Source organism: Heloderma suspectum, chromosome 1 (genome assembly GCF_057233095.1).
Source record: "Heloderma suspectum isolate Gila_16-S chromosome 1, 16-S_ref, whole genome shotgun sequence".
NCBI lineage: Eukaryota > Metazoa > Chordata > Lepidosauria > Squamata > Helodermatidae > Heloderma > Heloderma suspectum.
In genome coordinates, this window is record NC_139458.1 from 115,367,378 (window position 1) to 115,380,168 (window position 12,791).

Here is a 12,791-nt window from a genome sequence, read left to right on the forward strand (position 1 = left end):
TTCTGAGCAGTCTACCTGGTCAAGTCAGTAAATCAGATGTCTCCTAAGAACTGGTTCACAGATGACAGCATGCCCTGCACAATTGTTTTAGAAGTACAGAACCACAACTCTTGGGCTTTTGCTCACATAGAGGTGCTTTAAATGCAGCCATTGAGATTTATTTATTTATTTATTACATTTCTATACTGCCCAATAGCTGAAGCTCCACGATTGTAGGTAGCACTTCAAAACAGTGCAGCCACCATCTTGGAAATCTCAGTACTATGTATACACCACATGGAAGCGCTGATTCCCACAGACAATTCTAGAAGCTTGATGAGATGTGATCAGAACTATCAATTATGAATGCAATACTAGACGCACTATCCAAGTACAGCAAGATAATCTAAAAAATTAATTTCATCTTAGATTTGATGGAACTGATTAATTCCTGAATGTTCATACTATGTCAGTTCGTCTTCACCAAAGTAGGCTATCCATATAAAATGGGTACAATTCTATGATCGTCTGACATCCCCCTGGAGCCTCAGAATTTAAATTTTAATGGCTAGTGACTGAGGTCCATGGTAGCTTTGTTTTTCCACCTAGGATTTCTTTTGTAATAAAACCAACATAGTTGATAAGAGTTAGGTTGATACTTTCTGAATCTGCAGTTATGGAGAAGTACTTCATTCAGAATGCATCAGAATTTTTATCAAAAATGTCCACAGCACTAAAGTAAAAAGCCAATAATGGTCATATTTACAATATTTTGTTTCTAAGATCAATAGAAACCATTATATTTGTGAATATCCATAGTGGGTGCAATATGTGTTTGGCACTTAAGGTGTTCTTTATGGTGTTCTGCTAATTCTCCACTTGGTTTATTTGTCCTGCCCTTCAAAACATTCCCAAGGTGGCTTACAAATTACAAGATAAATGTCAATTAAAATTCTACATTCACAAAGATTAAAAACAGAAGCTCTAAAATAAGCAGCATAAACTTCAAACTAAGCTAAAACAATGGCAGTTGTGTTTTTTTAAAAAGCTTAGAAAAATAAGCTCCAGTGACAGAATGACAAAGTAGGCACCAAGGTAAAGCCAGGGCACCACCACTGATGAGGCACTATCTCAGGTTAGCCATCCACCACACCTCAGCTGGCAAATGAATCCAGATACGGGACTCTGCTGAAGATCATAATGTACAGGTAGGCATATGTGGTGACAGGCTTCAGGTACCCTAGTCCCAAGCTGTAAAGGGCTTTAAAGGTCAGAGCAGCACTTTTGAGACTGGAAACAGACTGAGAACCAGTGCAACTGATGAAGAACTAGCATAATGTGATGACACCCAGTCTCAGTTAGTTGTCCAGCAGCTATATTGTCAAGTAGCTGCAGTTTCTGAACGATCTTCACAGGCAATCCAACAAAGACCATGTTACAGTCATCTAACCTGGAGGTTACCAAAGCATGGCTAACTGAGGCTAGAATGTGTCTGGGATCACTTGTTTTGATCCGACAAATAGACATTTTTTGCTCTGATGTGAACTAATATTTAAAGAAGGATTGAACCAAGGATTCACTTGCACAGGCATCATTAGAACATAAGAAGTGCCATGCTGGATCAGACCAAGGCTCCATATAGTCCAGCATTGTTTTCACACAGTGGCCAACCAGCTGTCGACCAGGAACCCACAAGCAGGACATGAGCGTAACAGCACCCGCCCACCCATGTTCCCTGGCAACTGGTGCACATAGACTCACTGCCTGTAGTACTGGAGGTAGCACATAGCCATCAAGACTAGTAGCCACTGATAGGCTTGTCCTCCAAGAATTTGTCTAACCCCCTTTTACAGCCATCCAAATTGGTGGCCACCACTGCATCCTGTGGTAGCGAATTCCTCTATCATGCCTCCCCTTACCCTCCTTTTTTCCAAGTTAAACAATCCCAGCTGTTGTAAGCTTCTTTCATAGGGGAGATGCTTCAGCCCCCTGATCATTTTAGTTGCCCTTTTCTGCACTTTTTCCAGCTCTACAATATCCTTTTTTAGGTGTGGTGACCATAACTGTACACAGTATTCCAAGTGTGGTCACACCATAGATTTGTATGGGGGCAGTATGATGTTGGCAGTTTTATTCTCAATTCCTTTTCTAATTATGCCTAACATGGAGTTTGCCTTTTTTGCAGCAACTGCACACTGGGTTGGCATTTTCATCAAGCTGTCCATCACAGGCCCAGATCTCCTTGGTTGGTCACTGCTAGCTCAAATCCCATCAGGTTATACTTGAAGTTGGGTTTTTTTGCCCCAAGATGCATCACTTTACACTTGCTTACATTGAGCTGCATTTGCTATTTAGATGCCCATTCTCCCAGTTTGGAGAGCTCTTCACAATCCCTTTTTGTTTTAACCACCCTAAATAATTTGGTGTCACTGGCAAACTTGGCCACTTCATTGCTCACTCCTAATTCCAGATAATTTATGAACAGGTTGAAACGCATTGGTCCTAATACAAATCCCTGTGGGACCCCATTATTTATTGTGGGACCCCACTTCCAATTCTCCACTGGGATAATTTACCATTACTTACCATTTATTACTCTCTGCTTTCTGTTCTTTAACCAGTTACTGATCCATAAGAGGACCTGTCCTGTTATTCCATGACTGCCAAGTCTGTTCAGGAGTCTTTGGCGAGGGACTTTGTCAAAAGCCTTTTGGAAGTCCAAGTAAACAATGTCTACCAGATTATCCCTGTATACATGTTTACTGACACTCTCAAATAATTCTACAAGGTTAGTGAGACAGGACTTACTCTTGCAGAAGCCTTGTTGATTCTTTTTCAGCAGGGCTTGTCCTTCTATATGCTTATTAATTTATCTTTAATAATACTTTCAACCAATTTACCCGGAACAGACGTTAAGCTAACTGGCCTGTAATTTCTCGGATCCCCCCTGGATCCCTTTCTGAAAATTGGTGTTACATTGGCCATCTTCCAGTCCTCTGGTATAGAGGCTGATCTTAGGAACATGTTGCATATTTTGGTTAGAAGATCAAAATATAAAATAAAAGCAATTTTATATTTGTGTTCTTTGAGAACTCTAGGATGGATACCATCTGGGCCCGGTGATTTATTTGCTTCCAATTTAGCAATAAGGTTGAGAACTTTATCTTTTGTCACCACTATGTGCCTCAGTTCCTCAGACTCCCTTCCTGAAAACATCAGTTCAGGCACAGGTATCTGTCCTATACCTTCTGCAATGAAGACAGATGAAAAGAATTCATTCAGCTTCTCTGCAATCTCCTTGTCCTCCTTCAGTACTTTTTTAACTCCATTGTCATCCAACGGTCCAACTGCCACCCTAGCTGGTTTCCTGCTTCGGACACATTTAAAGAATTCTTTATTGTTGGCCTCAATATTGTTAGCAATATGCTCTTCAAAATGCTTTTTTGCAAGTGTTATTGGCTGCTTACCTCTCCTTTGGGCAACCTTGTGCTCCCTTTTGTTTTCCTCACTTGGGCAAAGCTTCCATTTTCAGAAGGAAGTTCTCTTTTCTCTAATAGCTCCCTTAACACTGCTTGTTAACCATGCCAGCGACCTCTTAGACTTGGTGCTACCTTTCCTAACCTAGTATACATTTTACCTGGGCTTCTCTTATTGTGGTTTTGAGTAATCTCCAAGCATTTTGAAGGGATTTAATCCTCTTGACTCCCCCTTTTAACTTCCTTTTCACTAGTTCCCTCATTTTAGAGAAGTTTCCTCTTTTGAAGTCAAATGTGACTGTGTTGGACTTCCTTGGCAATTTTCCACTTAAATATATATTAAATCTGATAGCACTGTGGTCACTGTTTCCAACTGGTTCAACAATATTTACATCTCGTACTAGGCCCTGGGCGACACTGTTTAGGATTAAATTCAACATCACCTCCCCTCTCTGGTCGGTTCCTTGACCAACTGTTCCAGGGCACAATTGTTTAGGGCATTGAGAAATTTAACTTTGTTGTGACTGGAATATGCATTTATCCAGTCAATGTGGGGGTAATTGAAGTCGCCCATTATTACTACACTTCCTGGTTTCGTTTTCCATCTCAAGGTCACTCTGAGCATTGTGGTCTGGGGGATGATAGCACGTTCTTAGCACTAAATTAGTTTACTGACAATTCAGGTTTTATTATACTTTCAGTGATATTTAGGATATTTCTAATTCCAGACCTGAAAGCAGTGCACAAGTCCAAGACCTTTAGAGTAAAATTAAAACATTGCCTAAGTTAATTGAATTTCACTTCAATCTCTTTCATGCAATATACAGAATTTTCCATTTGACTGCCAAGCAGGAATATGTTGGAATTACCATAATGCCTGCGTGCCAAAGTCCAAATACTGAACCATTCTAAGTATAAATGTAGAACATAATGTTCAGTGTGCTGCCACAGAGTTAATTTGAGCTTTAACTCTTTATCCATTTTAATTCTTTATGTTGTAAAGTTGCCACAATGAGACTTTCCCCTGTCATCCTCACACTGTGAACATTTCTTCTGAATGTGTCCCCTTTTGGTAAGATCTAATGTTTACTTGTGCTAAAGATGTGTGAAATAGCCAGCATAAGATCAGGCTATAAAGACTGGATTTGGATTTGTCAAAAACAAGTCCTGCCAGACAAATCTGATCTCATTTTTTGATCAAGTCACCTCCCTTGTAGACCGTGGGAATGCTGTAGACATCATATACCTCAACTTCAGCAAAGCTTTCGACCAAGTGCCCCATGATCTCCTGATGAGCAAACTAGCTCAAAGTGGGCTAGATGAAACAACGATTCGGTGGATCCACAGCTGGCTACAGAATCGGACTCAAAGAGTGCTTATCAATGGGACCTTCTCAAACTGGGGAGAGGTAACGAGTGGGGTACCGCAGGGCTCAGTCCTGGGCCCAGTGCTCTTCAACATTTTTATTAATGACTTGGAGGAGGAGGTGCAGGGAATGCTGATCAGATTTGCAGATGACACAAAACTGGGCGGGATAGCGAATACTTTGGAAGACAGAAACAAAATTCAAAGTGATCTGGATAGACGGGAGCGCTGGGCAGAAAACAACACAATGACATTTAATAGGGATAAATGCCAACTTATGCACCTAGGAAAAAGAAACCAAATGCACAGTTACAAGATGGGGAATACGTGGCTCAACCACACTACAAGCGAGAAGGATCTTGGAATTGTTGTCGATCACAAGCTGAATATGAGCCAACAATGTGATGTGGCTGCAAAAAAGGCAAATGCTCTTTGGGGCTGCATTAATAGAAGCATAGATTCCAAATCCTGGGAAGTACTAGTTCCCCTCTACTCAGCACTTGTAAGGCTTCATCTGCCGTACTGTGTCCAGTTCTGGGCACCACACTTTAAGAAGGATGCAGACAAACTGGAGAGGGTTCAGAGGAGGGCAACAAAGATGATCAAGGGACTGGAAGCAAAGCCCTATGAGGAGAGACTGAAAGAACTGGGCATGTTTAGCCTTGAGAAGAGAAGACTGAGGGGAGATATGATAGCGCTCTTCAAGTACTTGAAAGGTTGTCACAGAGAAGAAGGCCAGGATCTCTTCTTGATCATGCCAGAGTGCAGGACACGGAATAATGGGCTCAAGTTACAGGAAGCCAGATTCCGGCTGAACATCAGGAGAAACTTCCTGACTGTAAGAGCAATACGACAATGGAACCAATTACCTGGGGAGGTGGTGGGCTCTCCCACACTGCAGGCCTTCAAGACGAGGCTGGACAGCCATCTGTCGGGGATGCTCTGACTTGGATTCCTGCATTGAGCAGGGGGTTGGACTCGATGGCCTTGTAGGCCCCTTCCAACCCTACTATTCTATGATTCTAAGACAGAAGCTTAAGACTTTTCTACATTGCATCCTAACCTTGTATCTCTGCAATGTCCTCTAATCAGCACACATAAGACGGTTCAAGTGATGACTTGCATATATAATTCAGCTGTCATAGATCAAACTCTGAGGATGTTCGTAACACTTTCATCCTTTTCAGTGGTGCTAATGGATGTGTTTAGCTGCAAATCTCCAAGGGTGATGCTGAATGGGGCAGATGCAGGTGTCGACTAGGCCTTACTTGCAAGCTTCAATTGTGATTAGAGCATGGGAGCACCTGTTGGTGGGATGTCATAACTCCATCCTCTAGCTAGCAGAGGCAAGAGAGACAGGGAGAAGAGAAAGGAGGGCTGCAAATGGTATCCGAGTGGATCTCAACACTGCTGTATAAGCATCTTTCCCCAACCTGACACCCTGATGTTTTGAGCTACATCCCCCAGAATTCCTGACAAATGGTCATGCTGGCTGAAGCTGATGGGAATTGAAGTCCAAAACATCTAGAGGGCACCAGATTGCGGAAGGATGCTGTTTAAGTAATATATAGGTATGGCAGGGGTCCCCAACCCCTTTGGACCTGTGGGCACATTTGGGCATTTGAGAAACACAAAATGGCTCCCACAGAGGATGTGGCCAGTCACATAATGGCTGCGATTGGTGCCTGGCTATTCAAAATCAAGTAATTCACTCAAGAAACTAAGTACAAGAACAATACAAAGCCAGTCGACCGACATATTTGACCCCACAGAAGCACAACAAAATACCCGTTTAATGTTGCAATCCTATGCACGGAGACAGTAGTGCAACCACTCCTGAAGAAGCCACTCTGGACCCAATGGTATTAGACAACTACCGCCCAGTTGCAAATACCCCTTTCTTAGGGAAGGTTCTGGAGATGGTAGTGGCGGAACAACTGCAGGCACTCTTGGAGGATACTGATTATCTGGACCCATTCCAATCTGGGTTTCATCCTGGTTATGGGACTGAATCAACCTTGGTCACCCTGATGGATTACCTTTATCGAGAGAAGGACAGGGGGAGTGCAACCCTGTTAATTCTACTCAGTCTCTCATCAGCTTTTGATACCATTGACCATGGTACCCTTCTGGATCGACTCTGTGGGATGGGTATCAGAGGCACTGTGTTACAGTGGTTCTGGTCCTACCTGCAGGGTCGATTTCAGAGAGTAACATTGGGTGACCATTCCTTGGCCCCTTGGCAATTGAACCCTGGGGTTCCACCGGGTACCAACTTGTCCCTGATATTATTTAACATCTACAGGAAGCTGCTGGGAGCGGTCATTAGGGAATTTGGAGCCAAGTGCCATCAGTATGCTGATGACACACAGCTTTATCTCCTTGTGACATCTGAATTAGGGGAGGCTGTGCAAGTCCTGGACCAGTGTCTGAACTCGGTGATGGGCTGGATGAGGGCCAATAAACTGAAATGGAATCGTGGCAAGACGGAAGGCCTGTGGGTGAGTGGTTCCCGAGTCCGGGAGATAGGCGCATTGCTTGTTCTGGATGGGGTTGTACTCCTTCTGAAAGATCAGGTCCATATTTTGGGGGTACGCCTAGATCCATCACTGTCACTGGAGGCCCAAGTAGCCATGGTGACGTCGAGTGCCTTTTACCAGCTTTAGCTGGTTTGCGAACTACAGCCTCTCCTGGACATGGATAGCTTGGCCACAATGGTACAGGTGCTAGTAACCTCAAGAATGGATTACTACAATGCACTCTATGTGGGGCTGCCTTTAAGGCTGGTCTGGAAGCTGGCTAGTGTAGAACACAGCAGCTCAGCTGTTTATTTATTTATTAATTTTCTAACCCGCCTTTTTCCTACTTAAGGAGCCAAGGCAGTGTACATAATCCTCCTCCTCTCCATTTTATCCTCACAACAACCCTGTGAGGTAAGTTGGGCTGAGAGTCTGTGATTGGCCCAAACCCACCCAGTGAGCTTCCATGGCCGAACGGGGACTAGAACCTGGATCTCCCAACTCCCAGTCCAACACTCTAGCCACTACGCCACACTGGCTGTTGTCGGGAGCTGCCCCTTTTCTGCATGCAAATCCTTTGCTGAGAGAACTGCACTGGCTGCCGATTTGCTACCAGGCCAGGTTTAAGGTTTTAGTACTAGCATACAAAAGCCTTAAACAACTTGGGACCAGGATACCTGAGAGAGTGCCTTCTCCCTTACCAATCTCCCCAGTCACTGTGGTCATCAGAGAGCATGTTCCTGGTGGTTCCACCTGAACCAATGGCCCAATTAGAGTCCACCAGGAGAACAGCCTTCAGTGTAGTGACCCCCTTTCTCTGAAACTCCCTGCCCCTGGAGTTCAGGCAAGCGCCAACACTGTGTTGCTTTCGGTGCCTCCTGAAAACAGCACTGTTCCAGGACGCATTCCTTAATTGATCAGCCAGGGTTTCTATTGGCATTCTGTTTTGAAAGAAGCATAATTTTAATATGGTGTTTTAATCTTTTTGTTCATTTGCTGTTTTATCTTTTGTGTTCACTGCTCCGAAATCTGTTTTAATTAAAAAGCAGTATACAAATATTGTAAATAAACTACTTCTGAGTTGACCTACATAGAATTGCTCTGCTCATCATATCCCCAGCCCCAAAGGAAACAAAAAAGGAAAGACTTCCTGAGTGTCAGAGCAATACGGCAATGGAACCAATTACCTGGGGAGGTGGTGGGCTCTCCCACACTGGAGGCCTTTAAGACGAGGCTGGACAGCCATTTGTCAGGGATGCTCTGACTTGGATTCCTGCATTGAGCAGGGGGTTGGACTCGATGGCCTTGTAGGCCCCTTCCAACCCTACTATTCTATGATTCTATGACTTTTTGCTCCCACATGGACCCCAGGCTCAGCCACTCGGTTCCCCACCTGGCCGCCTACCTCCTCCTCCGCTATCAGGGCCCTACCTGGGAAGGCGCTGTGTGTGTGTGTGTGTGTGAGTGAGAGAGAGAGAGAAAACATAAGGGGTGAGAGAAAGAGCAAGGATAGGGTCTGGGAGGGAGGTGTAAATAGCAAGAGAAAAAATAAGCTTAGAGGCCAGGAGGGGGAGAAACAATGAGGTAAAGAGGTGTGTGTGTGTGTGTGTGTGTGTGTGTGTGAAATAGCAGGGGGCAGGAACGGAGAGCTTCATGGGTGTCATTGGAGGCCCCCACGGGCACTGCACTGGGGAGCACTGATGTATGGGATGAGTTTACTCACAAGGAGGCTGGAAGAAGGAGAGGGAATTTGCCCCAAGAAGGAAGTCTAGAATTACCTTGGGATTTAGAGACAATGTAAGTGGATAAGGGAGTGTCTGGGGGACTTAGGATTTTTTGGTTTCTTGGCTTCGAGCCAGGAAACTGTACTTCCCGCCCCCTCATAGCCAGCGTGGAGAGAACCTTGGTAAATGGAGCATGGAAACGGGGAAAGGGGGCATTCCTGGGGGTGGGGAGAGGAGGAGGCTGCTGCTGCCCCAGCCTCCTTCCTTCCACCTCCCTGAAGCCTCCGCTAGATGGGCGAAATCACCAGTCTAGCTAAATGCAGAGAGGGAGGCACAAAGCGCCTCCCTCTCTGCATAAGATACTCGTAAGCCTCTGTGTTCCGGGGCTTACAAGTACCCAGTGTGCAACCCATAGGATTGTGCTCCAAATGTGTTTTATAAGGATGTCAGACTAGATTGTGTGGTGGATGTAGAAGGATAGGAACATCATGTGGGGACACACCTACTGAGAATGTGGTAGATTTGGGGCAACTACAGAAGGGTCCTACAAGTTCAGTTATCCCACGTATGCACCCATATGTTACCATACTTGCTCAGGACACGTGTGTGTAAATACATCTGCAGACTACTCGATGTTCAGAGATTGAGCTGTTTCAGAACACAAACAGGGGAATTAAGCTCAAATGTATTAGGGGAAACATTTCCCAATGCAACCTGGGCTTTATTCAGCCAGAGGATAGGCTGCTGTCAGTTTGGTAGAGCTGACCCAAGCTAGCACATTCTCAGCAAAACACAAGGGAGCCAAGTGTTGGTTTTGACCATTTAGTTCAGGTAGTAGAGTGCTGATGTAAAATACCAGAAGGGGGCAACAGAGATGTTTCTACATTAAGCAAAAAAGCACCTCCTTTCCGGAAATTCCTGCTTTTGGCTTCTTTGCGGGATTAGGAAGGGCTTCTTTACACAGCAGCCACATGGTCTGAACTGAGGGAGTGCCTGCCCTGCTCCCTGGCATGTGTACAAAGGAGGGAGGGAGTCTTGTTTTCGTAGCTTAACTTCTGCTGTACTGTTTTCTTGCAGCCCTCAGGGAACCTCTGACTTAATTCTGAGCAGAGATAATAGCACCGTATAAGTCTGCAATCTTGGGCACACTTACTTGGGAGTAAGCCTCACTGAACTTAATAGGGTGCTCTGAAACAACAGAGGACATTGCTTCTGAGCTTGGTGGGGTGGGGGATCAGATGTGTCTCCCTTCGTTGCAGAGAGGCATTTTATTTATTTATTGCATTTATACCTGCCTTTTTTCCTCTTGCAAGGAACCCAAGGTGGCTTACATTATCCTCCTCCTCTCCATTTTATCCTCACAACAACAACACTGTGAGGTAGGTTAGGCTGAGTGTGTGTGACTGGCCCAAAGTCACCCAGTGAGCTTCCACGACCGAGTGGGGACTAGAACCCGGATCTCCCAGCCCAGTACTCTTGCCACTACACCACACTGGCTCTCATTTTACCCTCTTCTCCCTCCGACTGAGAAATGCAGAGGCAGGAGATGCAATCAGCAGGCGATTCTTGCCCTCGCGCCTGTCAAACCTGCTCGGGTCTCCTGCCCTGCAGCCCCGCTCCCATCCTCAATGCCTTCGTCATCCTGACCATGCCCCTAACAACCAAAAACAAACGCCCACAGCAGGCAGACACAGCGGTTTCTTCCGCTATAGGGGAATTTCACGTGGAAGTCATGGTGCTCCTGTTCCATGGGCTGGAAAAAATATTAATTTTTTTGTGTTTGGAGAAAACACGGGATAGGCTGGGGGAAATGGCAGGAGACACCCTGGAGGGTAACGGCGTCATCTAAAGATCCTGCAAACTTCCGTGACAGAGCCATCTCAATAGCAGGATAAAAGCTCCGTGTGATGAACCCTGAAATCAGAACATTTTCAAAAAGGGAGTTTTTAAAAACAACTATAGAGATGTAACAAATAGTGATTAAGTGGCTCACTAAGAAAAGCTTTTCAAAAAAAGGGAGAGAAGGAGAAAGGGGGGTTGTCGAGTGAGTGGCACAGCTGCACGGTGTAACCTTTGGTTCAGAGGAGATGGAATGAAGGAGAAATTGTAGGAGAAGTATGAAAACAAGTAATGGAGGAGAAAGGGCGGGTATTACTAGTCTTTCCATATTCTGTCTGGAATGTGGAAAAGAGTGATGATTCAAGGATGCACAGCAGGATAATCTTCTCCACATGGGGCTTCTATCCTATGATCGAGATTGATTACCCACGAAAGTTTGTGGGTCCTTTACATGATGTTGTCAAGCTCCAGGGCCTCTCCCATGCTTTGTGACCTTTAATCCCGTTTTTTAATCCCAGTTTTTTTAAGACCGCAGATAATGAGCTATCTAAATATGCAGAGTTGGTGCTATAACACAGCGCCATCTAGTGGCTGTATAATGAAACAGAGCTTGCAGAGAAAAGAACTCCCCTGGGGAAAAAAAGTGGAAGTGTGTGACAAGGAGCGATCTTTATCCCGCAAAGAATGTAGAAGCAGAAGCCCCGGTAAAGTTGTGGGATAAAAAGCCTGGTGTGGAGAAGCCCTCTGGAAACTGAGGCCTTCTCCACATGGGGTTTTTATCCTGCTATTATTGGTTACTCATGGAAGTTTGCCGGTTCTTTACATTACGTTGTTATTTCCAGTGCCTCTCCCATGCTTTCCGACCATTTCCACAGCTTTATTTGAAACAGAAATAATTGGATAATTTTTTTTTTAAATGAATTTGTGTAAAGAGGGAGTTGTGCTATAACAGCAGCACCATCTATTGGCTGTAAAATGAAACATATAGAACGTGCACCCCACCCCCCAAGAGGAAGCGTTTGTGAAGGAGCAGATCTTAACCCTGCAAAGAATCCAGAAGCAGAAGCCCTCGTAAAGTTGTGGGATAAAAAGCCCAGTGTGGAAAAGCTCTAAGGAAGGGAAGGGAGGAGGCAACTGTGGAACTCAGGAGACTCTGGGAAGAATTCGTTTTTTTAAAGAACGCTGGCATGTCAGAGTCATTGTAGACTTGGGTGTTGAAGAACTTACATAAGAAAGCGGTCGTCCTGGAAGAGCGATTTCCAGTTCACTGAAGAAAAACAAGAGTCTTGTGCTTGTTTAACAGAAAGGGTAAAGCAAGGTTGATAGTACTTGTATAGCATCCTCCACTTCTCAGGGCTCTACGTAGCCAATTTAATAGTAGGTGGTACAGTGAAGCTTGATTGGATTAGAACGAAAGGAAGATTAAACATTCACAATCTCAGGAAATCCCATGCTAGCTAGGTGGGGGTCCTTTCCTTGACCTTGTCAATAAAGCATTTGTAATGTTTTGTTATATTGTGATTTTGTTTTAATTGATTGTGTGATGTTTCACCGTTGAACATTTTTGTAAGCTGCCTTGTAAGAAGTTATCCTGAAAGGCACAGTTTAAATAAATATAATAAATGCAGTAAAGTAGCACAGCCAGGAGAAAGCTATACTAACCCTTTCTCCTTGATGTTATGCAGAGGGGAAAATGACTTCCCACCTGTAGTCCAATCCAGAATTCTAATGCCACAGTCTACATCTCATTCTGTGTGAACAGCTTCTTAAATTGCCCAAAGTCTGATACTAATCTTGTCATAGGCTCCTTTTTATATATCACAAAACTGGCCCTATGATTTGGGATTTTTCTTGATTTGAGGAAATACCGTTATTATTACTCTTGTTTC